This window comes from Episyrphus balteatus, chromosome 2, assembly GCF_945859705.1.
Source record: "Episyrphus balteatus chromosome 2, idEpiBalt1.1, whole genome shotgun sequence".
Lineage (NCBI taxonomy): Eukaryota > Metazoa > Arthropoda > Insecta > Diptera > Syrphidae > Episyrphus > Episyrphus balteatus.
This window is the reverse complement of record NC_079135.1, coordinates 89,170,188-89,191,895: the sequence shown is the minus strand read 5'-3', so window position 1 is coordinate 89,191,895 and position 21,708 is coordinate 89,170,188. Positions and strand designations below refer to the sequence as shown.

Here is a 21,708-nt window from a genome sequence, read left to right as displayed (position 1 = left end):
TTTTTGTAAGCTTTTAAAATAAAAAAATTAATATAATGAGAAAATAAAAAAGGTATTTTTTTAGCTTTTTCTTGTAAATTATGATTGTTTGAAATAAGTAAACGCTTCAAATGACTCATTTTAAACAAAAGCACACAAATTGTTTTCTGACGACGTTATCACGTAAAATCATCGTACGTAAGTCGGCTTTACAGACAACCTCTTTTTTTTATAAAATTAGGAATGATGAAAAATGCATACAAACCATTATTATGTAACTATCATTTTGACTCAGGTTTATGTTGAATGTCTGAATATCTAAATTAAATTCTATTTCTTGCGAATAGCTATACCGTTTTTTTTTTTCTGATAACTACCCACACTTCAAGTTAAAAAAACAATAAATGTCACAATCATACATTTCAAAATATAAAAAAATTATACAACATTTCCAATGAATTCATAGAAATAAAAAATACGTTACATTTGTAGTGAATTTGTATGCTGTCATAAAATTTCCTTATAGCATCACTTTGGAAAGCCTGTTACGTAACTCATTATGTGATACGTCGATATGCATATACAGCCCAAGAAGTATCGTGGTACTGACAATTAATTTAATTTATGACTTAACATTTAAAAATCTGAACAAACCTATCCGTTGAGCTTTTTTTGTGTTAGTTCATCTGCCTTGTAAGGAATTTTTGAATAATTGACCAAATTGCCAAACTTTGTTTTTGCAGTTGGTCTGTTTTCCTTGTAAGCCGACGATATGATCAAGGGATGTTTTTAATATGCTAGAACTCTTTTACCTACTTTTCCTAATTCTTATTAATACTATAAATGTTTGTAAAAACCACTACATATTTATTGATAAGCACTTTGTTATAATGTTAAGAGCTTTCTATAACATCTTAAACAGTATTTATTTTACAATCAAATATTTTTTAGCATCAACAGAAATAATATTGAAAATTGTCAGTCAATATTCAATTAACCTAAATAAATATTTATCTCAATTTTCGAGTCAATATAAAATTCATTGCTAATGATAACAATCCGATTCTCTAACGGCTAGAAGTGTTTGATTATTCAAAATTCAATATTGAAATAAATAATTTCATTTTCAATCCACTTCTTAAAATTTCAAGCATATTTAATGAGTTTCAAAATTCATACTACCAATTATGAACTTAATAAGAAGTCCATAACAATTAACACTTCTATTTATTGTTACTGTTTGCCACTTTACTTATTTATTATTTCTTTTTTTGTATTGAATTTTTGAATTTACTTCAAGACCTACGAATTCTCGTGTTTACAATACAAATTTTCTCCAACTACAATCTACAGTCTTTTATATTAACCCCTTTTTTTGTATATTTGTTGTTATTGTTGTATACCGAAAAATGCCTGTAAAACTTATTTAAGTGGGTCAATTTAGCAAATACAACTGATGCACAAAAGCATATTCAAAGTACCATTGAGTCGAGTAGAAACACTTCTGATAGGAGTTTCATCCTCAACACAAAACCATACCACGAGAGCTTCTTCAACAACAAATATTCAAATTGTTTGTTATTGTATTTTGTATTTTTTTTTTGTTTTTGTATTTTCTTATCATGGAACTAAGAGTGTACAAATATTTTTTGTTTTAATTTGTTCAAGTAAATTGTCTGTCAATCTTTATTATAAACGAAATGGAATTGACAAATTGCTCCTAAAAAATGTATTTATTACATTTAAAAAAAAAAACTCAAATATGTAACTCTCGAAAGGGGGGTTAAGATTGAGATCTTTTAAAGGTTTAAAAAATTGCTTGTGACACTAATTTAGCAGTTTTAGTAACTGTGATTTTTGACACCGCGAATTTTTGTCACAGTGGTTTTTGGTATCGTGATTTTTGTCAAATTGATCTTTTTACGATGGATTTTGTCATACTAACTTTCTTGTATTGTTGTTATTGTGATTTTTATCATATTGACATTTCTTACTTAGAGTGATTATTGTCACAGTTTCGATATTATGTTTTTTTTTTTAAGTTGCTTTTTGCAAGCGTGATTTTTGTCAACTTAATTTTTATCAAAGTGATTTATATTAATTTGACTTTCTTGTATTAATTTTGATCAACGTGATTTGTCTCAAACTGATTCCTGTTGAACTGATTATTGTCTATATTATTTTTATCAAAGTGTTTTTTTTTTTCAGAGTGATTTTTGTCAGAGTGATTTATGATAAAATGATTTTCTCGTTTTAATTTTGGTCACAGTGATTTTTACTTGCGATATAGGTACTATATATCAAGTTATGCATTCGTACAAAAAAAAAAAAGTTGAGATAGCATTTTTCCATGACATTACGATGGTAGAGAATGCCAAAAAAGTGGGTCCCGGAAGTCCGTCTGTCTGTCCGTCTGTCAGTCTGTCTGTCTGTAAACGAAGCTACAGCTTAAACCGATGAACCGATTGATGTCAAACTTGGTATGTAGCATTATTTGGCGCCTCTCCAGAAGGGTTTTTGGAATTAATTTTTTTGGACCAAAAATAACGGTACTTGTCATATACCGATTTTAGTAAAATTGAAATTTCTCAAAAACGGCTCCAACGATTTTGTTTAAAAAATTCAAATGTTAGTTTTAAGACAAGGTCTATCTTTCAATAAAAAATTTTTTTTTTGAAAATCATTATTAACGGTACTTGCCATAGAACCGTTTTTTTTCAAATCCGATTATCTCTGAAAGAGCTTATTCGATTTCAACGAAACTTTTTGTGAAGAAGCATTTATATAATTTAAATATAAACCAAGAACAAAATTTCAAAAAAAATAATTTTTGGATTTTTAAAAAAATGTTGAAAATTATTTTTTCAAAAATCAAATTTTCGAAAACGGGACATTGAATTTTTTTGAAATTTTTTTTTAGATGTTGATTAGTGATTTTTACAAAATGGCATAGGTACCAATATTATTTTAAAACTTTTTTTCCAAAAAATTATTTATACAAAATTAGATTTTTAAAAAACGGCTCTAACGATTTTGAAAATTTTTTTTCTAAAAATGCATGTTAATATATCAATCAAAATTGCATACTTGTTTTGGAGGGCAATTTGATTTCAGATTTTATTTTATTTTCTTAAAAAACTAATTTTTTTTTTTTTTTTTACCTATATAGTAGGTACCTACATTTTCCAAATTTCTATATAAAAAGTCTTAAAAATTTAAGCAACTTTAACTCTAAGAGCAAGTTCGTGCGACCCAGCCGTGCATTTTATTTTCACAGCGAATTTTCTCAAACTGATATCTTTTAAACTGTTTGTTTTCGCTGTCGTTTTTATCAAAGTGATTTATCCTGAGTGATTTTGTGACAGAGTAATTTTTGTCAAAGTGATTTTTTTTTCAATGCTATTTCCTCGTATTCATTTTGGCCAGAGTGATTTTTGTCACAGAATGCTATCATCAAAGTGATTTTTGTTAAGGTGATTTTCTCGTTTCATTTTTGTTCAGAGTGATTTTTGTCGCAGTGATTTCGCTGGCTGAGAATTATAGGGTTGTATGTCAACTCACCTTAGTTTTGAGAAAATCGATCTCAAAGTTTTTTAAGGCTGGTTTTTGGATAAAATAGTTACATAGCAGTAAAGTATTGATGCAATCTTATAAAGGAATCTAAAAAAATCATAAAACCATAAAAAAACATTAATTCCACCACAAAAAAAGTATTCTATGAGCATTTTTAAAAAATGACATAGAACCTTTTTATGAAAAAATTTGTAAAAAAAATTTGAAAAAGATTCTATAGAACCTTATAGTGTTATAAAAAGCTTACATGTAATAAATGCATTTTATATGAATAAAGTGACTTCATCGTGAAAAAGGCTTTGATTTAATTTAATTTTATTCAAGTTTTCCAGAAAACAGTCAAAATCTATTTTAAATAACAGAACAAAATACCACAAATCACGTTGTTGCATTTATAGAAAACAACAATTCCTACTTTTGTTGAATTAGGTACACAGAAAAAAGACATGCTAAAAACATTTAGAATTTGTATTAAATCAATCGGATTTTTGCATGCTTTTTTGCCAGAAAGACAGTCGTCTTAAAACAATCATCTACGGTACAAAATGTATGCCAACAAAAAATTTAAAGTTTGTTTAATCTTTTTATTTTAATAAGTACAAGAAAAATCATTTCAATCTTAGCAGGTATCTTAAATTTTCTTAAGAAGAAAATTCTTATTAAAATGAAGTTCACTTTGATTTTAAAAATGTTTAAACAAATTTTACTTATTTTTATTAGAAATCTTATTAATTTAAGAGGATTGGATTTTAGAGGAGTATCGTCTTGATTCTAAGTTGCTTATTTGTCTCCATGTATAACGTAAGTAAATTAGCTTCAAGTTAAAAAAAAAAGTTTTATTCGATAAAACTATTAATAGAAATAAACTAATATAATTGTAAAGATGAATAACGAAGAGTTCACTACGGTTAAAAGTAAAATCTTGACCTTTGAGAAAAAAAAAATAATCAATTTTCCAAATACCACTAAAAATTAGTTAATTTTTTGTTTTTTGGGTACTAAGGTGACTTCTTTTATTTAAAGTTAATTAATCTAAGTGTTTCTTTAACTTTTGGTTTATTAATACGAACTATGAAATTCCCAACCTCGATTATGAAAAAAAAGTTTTCAAAAAATCACTTCCAATTCTTGGCACACAAAAAACATTATTTTAATTTAATTATGATGTAAGAATATCTAGGTTATGAATTATTGCAAAAGTTAAGGTTGGATAGTACAAATTTTTTGGTTTAAAGAGTACAGAACGAGATACAAAAATTATTTGCTGCTAAGCAAAAGCCCGTCCGCTAACTTGATAGTCGATAGTTGATAGTCAAAAACGACGAATTATGGAGCAAAATCGTCGTTTTTGACTGTCATTTATTGACTATCAAGTTAGCCGACTCCATCCCTGTTGTTCAATACCAGCAAAAACATCAAAAGATCTTTTATTTTTACTTTAGTTAGAAAAAAGATCATTTCCATATGATTTCATTTTGAAAAATTTGCGTAAAAAAGTTCTATGTAACTTAAATCAATGTATTTTTTTGTTTGAAAAAATCAGTAAAATTGTTCTATGTTGCAATTTGAATAACATAGAACCTTATTATATTAATACATGCAGTGGCGTACGTTGAGTTGCCGGGGCCCCGGGGCAAGACTTAATTTTGGGGTCCCTTTGATATTTGGGGGCCACTTAGATACAAAAACAAAAGTACGTATAAGCCATACATTTTTTTTGTATGGCTTATTTATTTTTAGGTTTATTTTAATGTTTTATTATGTTCGTAATGCACTTTGCTATACTTACTTAAAATTTTTATCATAAAAGTAGCAAATCCTTGTACTAGGGGCCCCCAAAATTGAATATTTAGAGACCCCTAAAATAAATTTTTTTCTAGCTTAGAATTGATAGTTCTTGGGGCCTCTGTTCTGAAGTAATAAATACATACTATAGGCTAGGTATTTAATTTTCCGTCACCAGACATAATTTTTTTTATTTTGGGGTCCCCGAAAAACTATTTTTGGGGCCTCAAAAGTGAGTGCTTAGAGGTCCATAAAATATAATATAATTTTTTTGGAGCTAAGAATTAATAGGTATTTGGGCCTCTGTTCTGAAGTAATATTCGAAATGCCACCCATAAAATAATGTTTTTATTTTGGGCTCTGATATATTTATGTTGGGGCCCCTGAATTGATATTTAATTTTCCATTTGATTGTTTTGAACCACACTGAAGTAATAGATTTTGAGGATCATCATATAATATTTGTCATGCCATCAGAAAATTTAATGAATATTTTTGGGCTCCTTAGTAATAGATTTTGGGGCCCCCAAATTAATATTTGATTGGCTCTCAACTAACGGGGTTCCTGAAAAATTATTTTTTGGGACCCTTCATATAATATTTTTGGAGCCCCGAAGTCATATTTTTTGGGGCTCCTAAAGTAATATTTAGTAATCCATCAACAAATGTAATTTAATTTAAAAAACAATTTTTTTTAATTTAATTTTTTTTTGACGCCCCGAAGTAAAGGCTTTTAGGGCCCATGGCCTGAAGTTGTTTTTTTGCTTTTTTGGGGCCCCTAATGTATTATTTGTGGTTGCAAAGATTTTTCAAGTAATATTTTTTGGGGCCCTAAGATTAAATTTTTTTCTTTTAAAAAAGCAGTTTATTTTTTTGGGGCCCCTGGGGTAACCTTTTTATTAAATCAGTATATATTGTGTGGCTACCAATGCATTAAACATTACACTGAATGATATAATTTGCCTCCCTTGTATCCGAAGTGATTCAAATACATTTTAATTTACCTACTTCGTAACTCAATTTATTCTAAAAGTTTCCTTCTCTGCATTGTCTCCAGTTGGGGTCCTGGGGTCGGTAGGGGGCCCCGGGGCGCCGCCCCACTTGCCCCAAGGGAGTGTACGCCCCTGAATACATGTATGTGAAATCATGAAAGTTGTATGTCTTTTTTACCTGTGCCGTCGCCATTAATTTTTTTTATCTAAAAGCCGTTGAAATTACGTTGAATAAACTGATTCTTGTCACTGATTGTTATAAAAGTAATTTTTGTCAAAGTGGTTTTTGTTAATGTGATTTTCTCGTATTCATTTTGGCCAGAGTGATTTTTGTCACAAAATGCTTTTATCAAAGTGATTTTTGTTAAGGTGATTTTCTCGTTTTAATTTTGGTCAGAGTGATTTTTGTCACAGTGATTTGTATCAAAATGATTTTTGTTATACTGAATTCTGTCGCTTTGATTTTTATCAAAGTGATTTTTGTTAGAGTGATTATTTTCACAGAGTGATTTTCATGTATTATTCCTTGTCACAGTGATTTTTGACTAACTGATTTTTGTCACGATGATTTTTATCACAGTGATTTTTGAAAAAGTAATTTTCTCGAACTGATTTGTCTTACAGTGAGTTATTTTACATCAGTGATATTTTCACAGTTATTTTTGTGATTGTGATATTATGTCACTGATATTTTTCAAAATTATTTTATCGAATCACAATTTTACGATAAATACGTATTAGTCCAAAACACCAGAATTCGAATCAAATAACAAAATTCGTGTCTAATTTTAAAGTCAGTTTTGCTGCATAAAAATATCATGAGTATTTAAATTTTTATATTTTTTTTTTTAAATTCGAATCAATAGAAAATGCAGGAAAAAAACTCCTGCGTCATGTATCATTTGTTTCAAAGCAGCCTACTATTAGTGACACGGCTTAAAAAAAAAAAACTATTCCACCGGTTTATATATTTTTTTTGTATTCTAAAAGGTCAAAACACCAGATTGTGTTATTAACAAGGGCTTAAATATCGCATCGCATCAGGACGATGAAGAGTCGCATATCCGATTTATAACCAAACTATGTACGTTCAAATAGCTTCCCTGTTTTTTTTGAAGCCAATGACATTAAAGGGAACAATTCACTATTTTTTTAGTTGATGGCTTTTATATTCGTCTATTTGTACTTTTTTTTTTGTGAGTTTTTTTTTTCTTTGACAGTCCCCTCTCTACTTTTATGGAAATGGATTCACGCTTTTAAAGGATTTTGTTTTATCCTACTTCGTTGTTGTTGTTGATTTTTTTTTGTGTGTTTTTTTATTTGTTTGTTTCGTTTTCAAAAAAGGGCAAATTGCAGGTGCAGTATAGAGTATCTATCCAGGTGAAGATTTTATTTGCTGCAATGTTAAAGAATTACGTGCAACGAACGTTAAAACTTTATTTTTCCACTTTTATTCATACGAATATTTTATGAAGAAAAAACAAAATAAAATCTTTATTATATCTTTTATTTTTTTGTTTTAATGAAACTTGAAAAAAAAAGGAAGAAAGTTTAAATTTCATCAATCCAATTTGCGGAAATAAAACCAACTGAAAAGAATATAAGAACGTGTGAGAAAGATTTGTTAAGAGTGGTGGAAAACCATGTTCTTTTATTTATAAGTGTTTCTTATAAAATACAGAGTCTATTTGTTTTTTTTTTTTTTTTTTGTAGGATGTAGACCACAAAATACAAGTACCTCTATCTCCTTGACATTTTGAGAGCATTAGAACTTTGGGTTTGTCATATACCAATTATGAATTCAAATGAAACATCCATACATATAAATTTCTAACTTGACGCATTGCACTTTTTTATCAGTTTTCTTTTTTGTAAAAATGAAGACGATGCTCTGCATTGAATGTTTCTTGATTTTTTACAATTAAAAGTTAACAAATTAATTAATATACGAAAATAAGTGGATTTTGAAAATTAAATGTTCACACTGAAAAAAATTTATATTTTTATATTGCAAACGTTAAAGTGCTTGCAATGTAATCGCTATTAATAACTTTCAGTTAACTTTGAAAATTGAAAAAAGGGGTTTGTTTAAAGTAAATTTTTAGATAAGATACTATTAGCTGATAGTGAAATGATTGAAAGTCTAAAAATTAGTTTTTTGTTGAAAAAAAAAAATAATGCAGTATTTTTTAGAATTCTCTTATTTTTTCAATAAGTCCTACAAAACTAATAACATACAAATTATTTCAAATACCTTTTATGCTGATTTTTGGTTCATTATTTCTCTTTTATAACTCCATTTCTCATTTTAGGTGTTTTAGCTATTATTGGTTTTCATCATTGAAATTTTTTTACAGGTTTATTATAGCCATCATTCAATTTTTTTTTTTTTTCATTGAAAAATTATTGAAATCCAACCGAATTTTTTTTTTTTTTGATAGAAATGTATTATTGGAGTTGTGAAAAATTGAAACACAAATCAGTGGAAGGATTTGTTTCATATTAGAATAAGCTGTTTGGGAAAATGAGCTTACGTTCGGAAAAATAAAAAAACTGGCCGTTTGGATAAGGAAATGAAATTTTAATGCCACTGTTTGTTGTTTTCTTAAAAAAAAAACAACATTGTCATAGCTTCCGAAATTTCATTATTTGAAATTCCAGAACATAAAAGGGTGCAATAAAGGGTGCTTCAAATCAAGTTCTTTTTTCATAAAGACCATTTCATTTAAAATTTTTGTTTGATATTGGTAATATTTGTTTGATAATTTTAATAGTATTTTAAAATTTCAACTGCTTGAAATAAATAAATCATCAACCATCAAACCAAAACAAAATCTGATATATATTAACATCACTCGATCATTATGATTTGTACATTATTATTCTTTGAATTAGTCTTTTGTTTTTTTTTTTTTTTTTTTGAAACAATAAAATTTATTTTGTCATTTTTTTTATAAAAAGTAGGTATCAAATATATTTGCTTACTAAATTTCACAAAATTGAAAATATTTGTATGCCAAAAACCAGTTAAAACACTCAATTTATTGAAATTTTATTATTTGGACCAAAATTAACGGAACATCCAACATGACCAAAATGGAGAAGCTTGTTTTTCTCTAAAAACGGCTCTAGAGCTTTTGATTTAAAAAAAATACATGTAAATAGGTATTATGGCAAGGAAAGTCTTACTTTTTTATAAAGAAAAAATATTTTTTGGACAAACACGTTTCAAGAGCTTTCAACTGAAAATTAAGAAAATTTTACAAAAAGGTCAATTTTGGGTTTTTTAAAAAATAAATATTTCAAATTTTTATTTTTTTAAATCATTTTTATCATTTAAAAAAAATTTAGAAAAATAATTTCTACAAAACCGCATACCCAATTTTTTTTTTTTTTAATTTCGGAAATTGTTATACCTGCAAAAAATACAAAAATCAAGTAGTATTCTTCATTTGGATACTAAACCCATTTAAAAGGCGTTTTTATAATTTCAATATCAACCTTTAATACTTTTTTTTACATTTTTTATAAAATCAATGATACAATCAAATTAAAATTATTCCTTTTTGAAGTTTAAAGCTTTGACTCTATAAGCAACTTAAACTGTTAGAGCAAGTACTTGCGACCCAGTCGTACATTTTATTTTTATTAGTTCGAACTCTAGTTTTATTTTAAAATCTGCCTTTATCCTTTTCTAAATAGATTCCTTCTAATATAGATCTACCAAACAGAATATTCTGAATATTAATAATTAAAAAAAAAAAGATTTAGGACGATGAAGACAAACTTTGGGAAAAATACGCACTTTTATTCCTTTAAAAATAAGAAAACATTTATGTATTATTTACGGTCTGTTTACACAAAATGTAAATCAATGACTCTTTTTTTTATATACGCCATCATAGTGTGCAATAAAATTTTAACGAGCTTCCGTTTTCAACACACTAAAATCCACTAAAAATGACATCTCTTATGGTATACTCATCAACCATTTTAATCCATATAGATCCATATCATTTACAATTACAATGTTAAAATATTTTTATTATAATCATTTCTTTTGATCGCTCTTGTTCAAGAATAAGATAACATCTCATTATAATAACCCTAAAACAGCATTTCCTGAATTTTATCCCATCATAAAGAAGAAAATGTTTTGCTATAAATAGCTTCGACCACAAATCAAAGTATAATACATTCCAGCAACAACAACAACAATAAAGTTTTTTTTTTTTGTTTGATTCCCAAATTAAACTCATCTCTCGCACATATTTTTTAAAATAGAAGAAATGTTAAAAAAAAGATATATTTCTAACATCGAAGAATGAAATATCCCACGATAAAATGTTTGATTAATTTTTTTTTTTCAAAATTGAACAAAAATGTGAACAAAAAAATATTGTTTATTTTCATATTTTTTTTTTTTTTTTTTTTTTTCAAGATCGAGGACCGTGACCAATGCAGATGATAAATTGAAATTTTGTTCTATGAAATGTTTTATTTGTTTGCGATTAAAAAATAAACAAAATGGTGTTGGCCTACTTTTTCTATTTTGTCATTTTTCAATCAATCGCAAGGTGCAAGGAACACGTTCGAAGCAAAAAAGTTCAAATAGACTAATTTTGCTTCAAAATAACTCTTGAAATTGTTCAGTACAGTAAAAAAAGATAGACTCTGTTTAAAGCTTTAAAATTTCTAATTTCTTATTAAAAAATTCTGTAATAAGTACCACCAAGTTCACCTTAAGCCTATACATAAATGCAAAGAAATGCGACCCTATTGTGTAATTTACATTTATTTTATGAACCAACCGGCAATGAAACAACATCAACATGACATCTCCACTGATAGAACTTAAGTGTTCATTTGGGCATTAAAGTTTTTTTCTGATGTAATAATAAAATGGAAAAACTATGTTAATATGTATGTTTTTCAAAACCATACCACCTGTTTTATTTTCTGAAATCACATGATGGAGTTTTAAAAACCATTTGTTTTATTTTGGATGTTGTTGTGAATAATGATTGTTGTTTGACATCACACATATAATTGAAATAAATTTGAGATTTTGAATTTTGATGGTGTAATAGAAATATATATTTTTTGTTTAAAGCCTGAACTACATCAAAACACAAAGTCAAAAAAGTACAAAAAAGTAAAAAAAAGCTCAAAATATAAAAATCACATATATATTTACCTGACATCTATTGGAAAAAAAATTAATTAAAAAAGCTCTTTTGTTTTTGAAGTTTTAAATTTCAAATAAAAAAAAAAATGAAAAATAAACAAATTACAGTCAACTCCATCTTAGTCGAATCGTCACAGGACACCAAAATTGGTTCGAGTTAGAGGGAAATTCGACTAAGAGGAATCTTTTTAATCTTTCTGCTGCAGTCGGTTTCATTTAAACTTTAAAAAAATTTGAGTTAGAGAAAAATTTGACCTAAAGGAAGTACGACTTATAAGGAATCGACTGTATTTGAAATTTCAATTGTTTGTCAAAAGAGCTTTTTTTCGCAAAATGACAGGAACTATGTGATCGACGAGCTACCTTACGGAAAGGATATAAAATATAGTTTGAGTGTATTTGTTTTTAAAAATTTGTGAAAATTGAAAGCTTGGTCTTGTTCAAGCTTTTTGAATCGAATACTTTTTTAAAATGAAAGGGAGATATACAAACAAGCTACTAGGGGGAACAAGAAAAAACATCGTGTTTACTTTTTTGACTTTGTGTTTTGATGTAGTTCAGGCTTAAGTATTATTTTTTGGAAACTTTAAAATTTGTCAAAAATGGAGATGTCAAGATTATGAAGTGTGAATTGAATGATTTGATGGTTTTGCTCAAAATTTTACAAATATATAATTTTTCTGACTTTTAATGGTTGTTTCACTCTATTAACAAATTTAGCTTACTTATGGACTATTGCGACATTTATTTCGGTTATCATTTTTATGTTTGAATGAAACTTTAACAGAAATAAAACGATAAATGTTATTTGTTGGGTTATTTCTTTAGACTACATAAAGTCTAAAAAATACTCTTCCATGTACCTAATAATAAAATTTAAAAAAACATATTTCTAACTAAAGTAACTTTTTTTATTATAAATAACCATAACAGTATAAAAACTTTTAAAATTTCGAATGTACCTTATTAAGATTCAAAAATTTCTGAACTTTCAATTTTCTTCTTATATTTATGATATTTCAAAATTTTACCAGCTGAAATATTTACAAATTTTCAAGTGTTTTTTTTTTTTTTTTCAAAAATGTTAATCATAAAATATTGGTTTCGGAGTTTTTCATTATCTTTTGTCACTAGGGTTTCTTAATTTTTACTTATGATATAAGTACTAAAAAACAGTTTAGAAATCGTAAAAAACACGAACGTTCAGCTTTTGACATGAAAAAAATATTTTTGGTACCATTTCTGTCATAAAACTGTTTTCTTTATATCTGACTTTTTCCTATACATATTTTGACAGATTGCAACAAAAAAATTCTATATAAAAGAGCGTAAGTAATAGGGCAGGTTCGGAAACGTTAGGGACTTAATATTTAGGTAATTTCTCGGTCTCTGGTTGGTCAACCGGCAAAAAAATCCTTCCAATTTAGGTAATTTTATTGGAAAGCTGACTGGAAATTTAGGCAATTTTTCCTAAAAATTTAGGAAAGTTTTTTTTGTTAACATGAAAGATGTTTGTTTTTATTTACAACAGAATTAAATCTTTTTGTGTGAAACACGTGTAAAAAGTGCATTATCGGTTATAATTAGTAATATTTATTTATTAAAGTAAAGTGAAATTTGGTGAGATTTTACGCGATCTGTAAAATTCTCAATTAAATTTCGAAATTTGACAATAATGGCGTATCCAAACTTATTTAGTCAATTTACTCAAATTTCCGTTCAGAAAATGACGTTGCCTAAATATCTAGTCCAGGGATGGCGAACCAATGGCACGCGTGAAATTGGTGGCACGACATAAAATATTTCCGTCACGCCACCAATTAAGTAATTCAATTGCCATTTGATCGACGTTCAACGATTTTCCCAGTAAAATTTTTCTTGAGATTGAAAAACTGTAAAAATCTCTTTTTCTCAGAAGAAGATACTCACGTTCTGAAGAACGGATTGAATTTACATGAAAAACCAGACGAAGTAAAATTAACTGAACAGTTTTTTTATCGGTTAGGTAATTAGGTTTTCACAAGTTAAAGAATTATCGAAAATGCTACTATGGACACTGATACGACATCCTTTGACAAACTTAACATGTCCAAATTTTTCTGGTAGGAAATTGAAGAAATTGAAATGTAGCTGAACGAATTTGTTAGATATCGACTCAAAAATTAGTCGAAACGAGGAAAGAGTTGGAATCAATCAAAGTAGAAAGGGTAGAGGGCGATACGGCGAACAATTCCAAATTAATGGAAACATGAAATTGGAAAAGTTGGAGATCTTGACAATATTTTTACCTACTTACGCCTGTGAGTCATAATTTGTCCAAATGAATAACATTAAAGATTCGCTTAGAAGTATATTGTCAGATGATTCCAACTTTATCTTTCAGTTCAGCCTGCATTTTGCTTAAAGTGACGAAACGTAGCCCTGATATAAACTACTTGGCATCGATTTCACAACAAGAGAATTCATACTACAATATTTCTTTCACTTTATTTTTTGTTTCTTTGTTTTATTTTGTTGAGGTACATCTAAAAATTGAAAAGTGAAAAATTTCAAATTCATTTTTTTCAAACTCAGTTTTTCCGAACGTAAAATTTGAAGCAATGATGCAGAAAGTTTATTTTTTGGTTCCAAAAACCATTTTTGTAGTGTTTTTCGAAAACAAATAGCGCTATAAAGAAATAATAATTTTGTAAATCTCCCACTTTTTGCAAAAAGTGGTCATTTAGTTATACCTTTAATCTGAAATTTTTTTTTCTTTAAACGAACTACAATAATAATCTGTTAGTTTAAAATTAATTATTTTTGCTTCTAGTGGTCATACAAAAAACTTGATCAAAACTGTATGGCACGCCGAAGGCACCTCAAATAAATATTTTTTTTAAATGGCACGAGGCTCTAAAAAGGTTCGCCATCCCTGATCCAGTCCCTAATATTTCCTGAACTTCTCCATATTCTAAAAATTAAAAAAAAAAAAAGTTTTAAATTGTTTAAAAATATTTCAAAATTGTTCTTTGAAAAATCAATTTTTGGAAAAAGGGTTGAAACATTTTTTTAAGTACCTAATAATTTCTTAACAATGGCATGCACAATTTATTTTTATTCTTAATTTTATTGATAAAAATTAAAAAAAAAAAAGGCTCCAACAATATTGATGTTATTATTTTGATGCGGGATGATGCTAGTAAAGTTGTAGATAACTGTCATAATTGATAAAATTATGACAAAATAAATGCTTTGTGATGGGAGATTATTGACAATGTTCAATTCCAACTGGAAAATTACCTCAAACATGTCGATTAGTTGAAGAAAATGAGGTTCATACATTTTTTTGTTTTCGTATTGAAAAAAAACACACTAAACTCTAAAGTTTAGTATCATGAAGTTAATTAAAAGGTAAGGTAATTTCTGATTGTTGGTTAGGTGAGGTTAGGTGAGTATATTAAAGTCACAACCCAACATATTAGTATTCAAATAACACAGAACTGTTCTTAATAAACACTAATGATTGCTAAATTCACTCATTTTTTCTTAACCTTTTTTAAAATAAATCATATAATAAGCGTCAAAAAAAAAATACCTAGCAAGAGAATTGATGTCAAAACAATGGAATACTTTTTTGTCGTGGTTGTTTTCATATTCTTTGTCGCTTTGAATTCTTTAAGACCTGCACATATAAGCCTTTTGAATTCTTTGAAGTATTTCACTGACTTTAAGCTTAATAAATGCACAAAGGTTCTTTTGACTGCATTAAGTCATTATAAAATGTCTTGGAGTGTAATGACTTTAACACAGATTTCAGTTATTTAACTAATTTAATTTGTTGAAATTAACATTAACAATAATTTATATTATAAGAAACAAAATTATTGCAGCGATGGTATTGGTTATATTTAGGTACATAGTTATAGAGTAATAAATTTGAATAAAATGTTGTGAATTCTTTATTAGCACAATATTTGTGTGTATCAGAATCAAAACCTATTTTATCCTAAATCAATGGGTTCAATTAACCACACATTCTGTGGTCTGATATCTATGTGATGAAATATAATTTGGGATTCAAACTTGGGTCCAACTTATGTATTTGAATAATAAGTCCAAAATAAAAAAAAAATTGGATATGATGGGTTTTGATTCTAAATTTTCAACACAAATAGAAAAAGAGTCCTCGAGTATATTTTTAACACCTTAATTGTTGCAATACTCCAAATATAGTTTTCGCCAAAAATCCGGGTTGAAAAATTAAGATCCTGTTTCAAAACAAAATATTAAAAAAAAGACTTAATATAATAACATCCCGAAAAAAAGTTTTAAATTTTGTTTTCTAAATGCTGAGCATGAAGATTTAATTTTCTTTTTTAATTTTTTATCAAAGTTAGTTTTGAAAACGTTAAGTTTCTTGAATAAAGTATTTTCGAATTTTCTTTAAAGGCATCATTTTATCAGAGAAATAATCTTAAATTACGTTAAGTCAAACTGTCGGTAACAATGAACGTGCACCTGCACAGTGTTTACCGAATTTTGCAGGAGAGCAAACAGAACTTCCTATTTGGAAAATAAATCATGTAATTTTCATAAAAGTTTTATCAAAATATCATTGCATCATTTTTATTGTATCGGTATTAAAATTAACTGAAATAAAGAATATGAAATTATTGTTTAAAGAAAATTAAAATAAGGAATTGAATTTATTAGAAAACAAGGTATGGAAAATTTTGAACATTAGTTTTCACCATATAGAAGTTCTCGTTAAATATATATTATTAAGTGAAACAATGGTGTCATTCATACAAAATAACAATTTTTTGCTTCGATTTATAACTTAACAATTTGCACTTAGATATTTGGCAACTATTTTTTTTTTTTTTTTTTTTCAAAAATATAACTTGTTGGACAAAGTTATACACCAGCAGCCACATATTTCAGATATACATAAGTATGAACACATTAGGGAGGTGCTCACTTGAAAATTTGAAGTTGTCTGCTAGCAGTAGTTAAAAAGTTAAAATAAATAAATAAAATAATAAAAAAATTACTCATATTTTAAGCGCATTACTTGATTCTTACCCATTCCTTAAGGGGGGAAATCCCTCTGGAATTTTTTATTTTTGCATTATTTTTTTTTTGCGTAATAAATTTATTTATCAACCGAAGAAACTATTTTCAGTGGTCTTAGCCTTAAATGAAGCCTCAAAATTGCCTAGATAGTGCCGAAACCAATGCGCTCCGAACCTACCATAGTACGAAAACGAAAACTTTAAACGCATTTTTTTCAAAACTAGTTTTTTTCCGCGCCGTGCAATGTAACTCAAAAACTATCGACTTGAAATTTGAAGCAAATTACTCCTTAACTTACCACAACCTGAACCTAAAAGTTGAATAAAATTTGTACAGTAAATATTTTTTCAACTACTTCTTTGTAAAAAAAAACATGGTTTTTTTCGTTTTTTTTATTTCTAATTTTTATTTTTCATTTAAAAAAAATAAATTTAGGTTCATGCAATGCGTACTAATATCATCTAACGGAAAAAAATTTCCTTTTTGATTTAAGATGATTTCCTGGACCTGTGCATTGCACGGCGTAAACTAAAGGGCGTCAACTTTGAAAGGCTCCAGAGCCGCCATTTTGTTATTTTTTCATTTCAAAAAAATTTTTTTCAATACTTAATAATGTCAGTAATATCTTGTCTTTTTCCAAATATCAATAAGTGCTTTCAGTTTTTCATAAAAAAATATTGAAAAAGGTGTCGTCCAGAGGGATTTCCCCCTTAAAGGAGCTGAAGTTTCTTATGGAAATATCTTGGGATTTTTTCTTCATGAACACTTTAAATTTTAAATTCCTATTGAACTATTTGTTTAAAAAAGAGTGATACAACAAGCTCTAAGAATTTTTTGGAAATATTTGGTTGTTATACTTTTGGATAAAAAGTTGAAAATATCTTTTTTTCATTTTTTTAAGCTAAAACATTGCAAGAAAAATAAAAAAAAATACATAAATGAATTCAAACAAAGTTACGTGATAATTTCCTTGCTATTTACATTTTTATACGACATAAAAAAAATTGTTTAAACAACTAAAAAATATTTGTTGTTTATCTCACATTGGTTTATTTTCACTGATAAAAATAAGAATTCAAATACAATGCAGAATCTATTTTCAAACTTTTCAACTTAGTTTACAGAAATGCTTTTTTTTGCTAATTCTAGTAAAAAAAAAAATCATTAAAACTAATAATTTGTCATTTGAGGATAAAATTTGTGAAATTTCATCAAATTGGCACATTTTCTGGTAAAAACAAGGCAATTCTAATACTGAAAGGAATTTTTGTTCAATACCTCTACTAAAAAACAAAATAGCCTATTTGTGCATTCTAGAAAAACAAAACATAAATCACTGCTTTATTTTTTTTTTTTTGTAAATATATTTTAGAAATTATGAAAGTGATATTTTAGAAATTATGAAAGTGATATTTACAGTGTAAATGAAAAATCTCTAAAAACTTATTCAGTTTTTAAACAAAAACAGTATTTTCTTTCAAATGTTTTCAGACCCTTTTTGAGTAGATAAATTGTTTGTCTAGTTTTTTTTTTGTTGACATTAAGAACTTTGTTTAAAACAGACTGAATGTCCCATTGTAACAAAAATGCCTTTAAATAAACCGCCAAAAGTTTAAATTTTGTTAAAATTATTCATTGTCAATTCCTATGAACAACTATGCGATAAAGATTTATTTCCATTTCCCAATTATTATGTGTGATTAAGTTTTTCTATTCTCTACCTTTCAACTTCACTTCAATTAATACAAAAAATTCAACTCCCACTCAATCTGAAAACAGATGTTACCACAAGATCACACTTATATTAAAGGCTTATTAATAATAATTTGTAATTATAAACGCAATGTCGATGCTTCCTTTTTTCCAAAAACAAAAAAAAAACCACAATGGCTATAAAAACTTAATTTATGAGCATAAACACCGATCATCGCTCTTGTCTTGGCCACCGGCACACACCGCCATACAGAACAAAGTATTTAATCCCTCGCGTTCCCTATTATAATTCTTTTTTTCTCCATGGATTATAAAGATACTCGTTTATTCAAAAAAAAAAAAAAAAAAGAATAAGTAAAAAGATCTCAAAATAAAAATGAATGAAAAAAAAAACATAATAAACATATTATAAAAAGAACACGATTGATTCGTCTGAATAAAAAAAAAATAAGACAATAGATGAGTATTTTAGAAAAAAACTGATCTTCATTTTTTTGACATTTCAAGATTTATCACAGACAGAATGGAATGATTAATTTCATTTAAATTTTTATACATCTGTCTTTTGTCTTGCTTTTTTTTTTAATTAAAAAAAAATATATTTTATTTATTATTATCACTTACCTTTTTCTCAATCTCTCATAGTTTAAATGTAAATCCAAATGTTTTATTGAAAATTTTCTATATTTTCAAGTCAATATTCTCACAAATTTATTATTTGCTCACTCTTTCACAATCTTCCATCATTGACAACAAAACATTCTTTTATGTCGTTTATATCTCACTTGCAACATTTCTTCGTCATTTTGTATTTTTTTTTATTATTTTTTTGTTTTATCAATATTTTTTATAACTTCACTGTTTAATTTTTTTTATTAACTTTATTAAGTTTAATTATTAAGTTTTGTTTTTAACTTTAAATTGTATCTAAAAAATAAATAAATAATTAATTAATAACTTTTTTTATTCTCACTAAAATTCTCACATGCATTTTATTTGAAATTGCAATTCAAAAATAATATTTTTTTACATATACAAATTTTAATTTTTAATTTTAATTATCTTTAAATTTATTTTTTTTTTTTTTAATACATCACTTATGTATATTTAAAAAAAAAAAGGAGAGAAAACCGATTTTTTTTTTGAACAACAAATAAACGGGGCAAGAAGGAAAAAACGAATTCCTATATCGATTGCGTCACCATTATTGAAGCACTAAAATCCTGTTTCCGTTTTCCGTTTTATTTTGTATGAAGTTGCAGAGTTTCGGTTGCAGCAGCAGCTTCGGTAGCCGCATTTCCCTTGTATCCATTTTCTCTTTTTTTTCCCGTTATTTTTTTTTTTTGCTTTTTTTGTTTTTTTTTTCACACTCCCAAATAAAATTATCTTTTTTCTCTCATTGCATTTATATCATATCTCTATAAATTTCTCTACAAACAGATATTAAATTTTAAATAAAATTTATTTTGAAAAAATAAAAATTAACTGAGATTTGAAATCCAAATCGATGAAGTTTTTTCGTTTTTTTTTTTTTATTTTTCACCAATCGCACACTGCACAGGAAATTGCACCCTGTCAGGTTTATTTCATCCCCAAACCTATACTATGTGCATTTATATATATGTATATATACAAATATAGGTAATTATTACGTAACGGTCATTTATAATATATATATGTTTTGGATTAAAAAAAAAAAAAATTCTTAAAAAACTCATGCGGTTAATATATAAATTCTTGTTTTTTTAATTTTTTTTTAAACAGAATGTTGTTGTTAACTGACTTTTGTATCCTTATTATTTTTTTTTTTTTTGTAATTATTCACACATGCAGTTGTCAGTGGTTGTACAGTATTGTGTATGCATGATTATTCCCTTTGCACACTCAAAGTAGGACAACAATACATTAACAATATCGTCATTATTCTCACCGTCGAAGTCATCCTTGGATAGCGTTGTTACAGAGTACATATAAATGCAGAGACAATACAAATTTAACCGTTTTTTGAATATTGGTCGATTTTGTGTTAACAAGACCACCTCGTCGACGACAACAGCTTTGTGCTGCAGCCTATTTTGCCATCCATTGTGTATAAATTGGCGACAGTTTTTTTTTTTTTGAAATGAGGTTTTTAACTTAATTTTTTTGTATTTCCCTTTTTTTTATTTTATTTTGCTGTCACTCACTTGTACACTTTTGGCCATGTTAACAACTTTATTAACAAAAATCAAGTTGTTAATGTTTTTTTTTTGTATATAAATGTCACTGACTTATCGCGTTGATTGATAATAATAAATAATCATTAAAAAAAAACAAACGGATATGACACGTTTAATCGAATTGCACAACCGTCACTGATTTTTAAAAATATTATTTTCAAAAATATCCACCGTTAAGAAATATATGAATTTTTTAAAAAAATGTTTTTTTTTTCAAGATATGAAAAAATTTTATTATAAGTTCAAAGACGACGGAACTATTCTGATAGATGCACGTTGGTCGGCGAAAAACAAAACGCGACTATAACATCCCACAGGACAATTTTATGCACACCACACTCTAAAAACTGTTCGTTTACGGCCAGGAGCAGGAGCAGCAATGCAGGAAGCAATAGCAGCAGCAGAAGGAATAGCACAGCAGAGGTTTTTCTTTCGTTTTTGTTTTTTTTTTTTTTTTAGTACAACTCATGCAATCCAACAAAGTGCTCTAACATAACACACAACTTCTCTTAGAGCTTAGAGCTCGGTCAACCCCTGAATAAAACACAAACCTTTACGTGTGCGAACACGCGGAAAAACAAACGAAAACTGTGCTACTGTACCTTAGTACGATGGCACAAGAGTTGGTAGTATTGTAGAATAGTTGGTGGCTTGACGGGCAAAAAATGGGGGAAAAATTAAAAAAAAAAAATAAGAATAGAAGAAGAATGAACAAAAAAAAAACTATAATTCCTTGCTTCAAACCTGTGAGAAAATTGAGAGAACGCGCGAAGACAACATCGACGACACAGTTCGAACAGAACGAGTAATACACTTTCATAGAGATATCAGTCAGAGTACATCGTTGTTGTCTTTGTTGAAGAATAAAATATTCTACTCTATACACACTCATACAATGGAAAATCATGTACTATGACGACGACGAGCAGCAAAGAGCTGAGCTGAGAGATAATATTTTGTGGGGAGGAAATCCACACGAACACTCAAACATAGGGCACGCGACTTTTCATTTTCACACACGAAAGAAAAGCGCCTCTATAGTTTGAAACACCACGACTATACAACGACTATACTACACTCTGACGTTGTCGTCATCGTTATAGTTTCACAGTGGATCCCTCTTTTTTTTTTTTTTGTTCGGTTGCACTCCTCTTTGGCCATCAAAAAAACTCATCCCTTTTCAGCAGACAAAATTATAACA

At 27.4% G+C, this 21,708-nt stretch overlaps 1 protein-coding gene across 1 annotated transcript in view; it reads right to left on the bottom strand.

Annotated features, from left to right (window-relative positions):
* LOC129912156 (innexin shaking-B) overlaps window positions 1–21,075 on the bottom strand; it is a 321,007-nt gene extending 299,932 nt beyond the window's left edge. The window contains exons 1-2 of the mRNA XM_055990287.1: window positions 20,219–21,075; window positions 18,913–19,215 (exon numbers count right to left, since the gene is read on the bottom strand). The gene's annotated coding sequence lies outside the window, so the exon portion shown is untranslated. The remainder of the gene's footprint in view (window positions 1–18,912; window positions 19,216–20,218) is intronic.
* Between the last annotated feature and the right edge of the window lie 633 nt (window positions 21,076–21,708).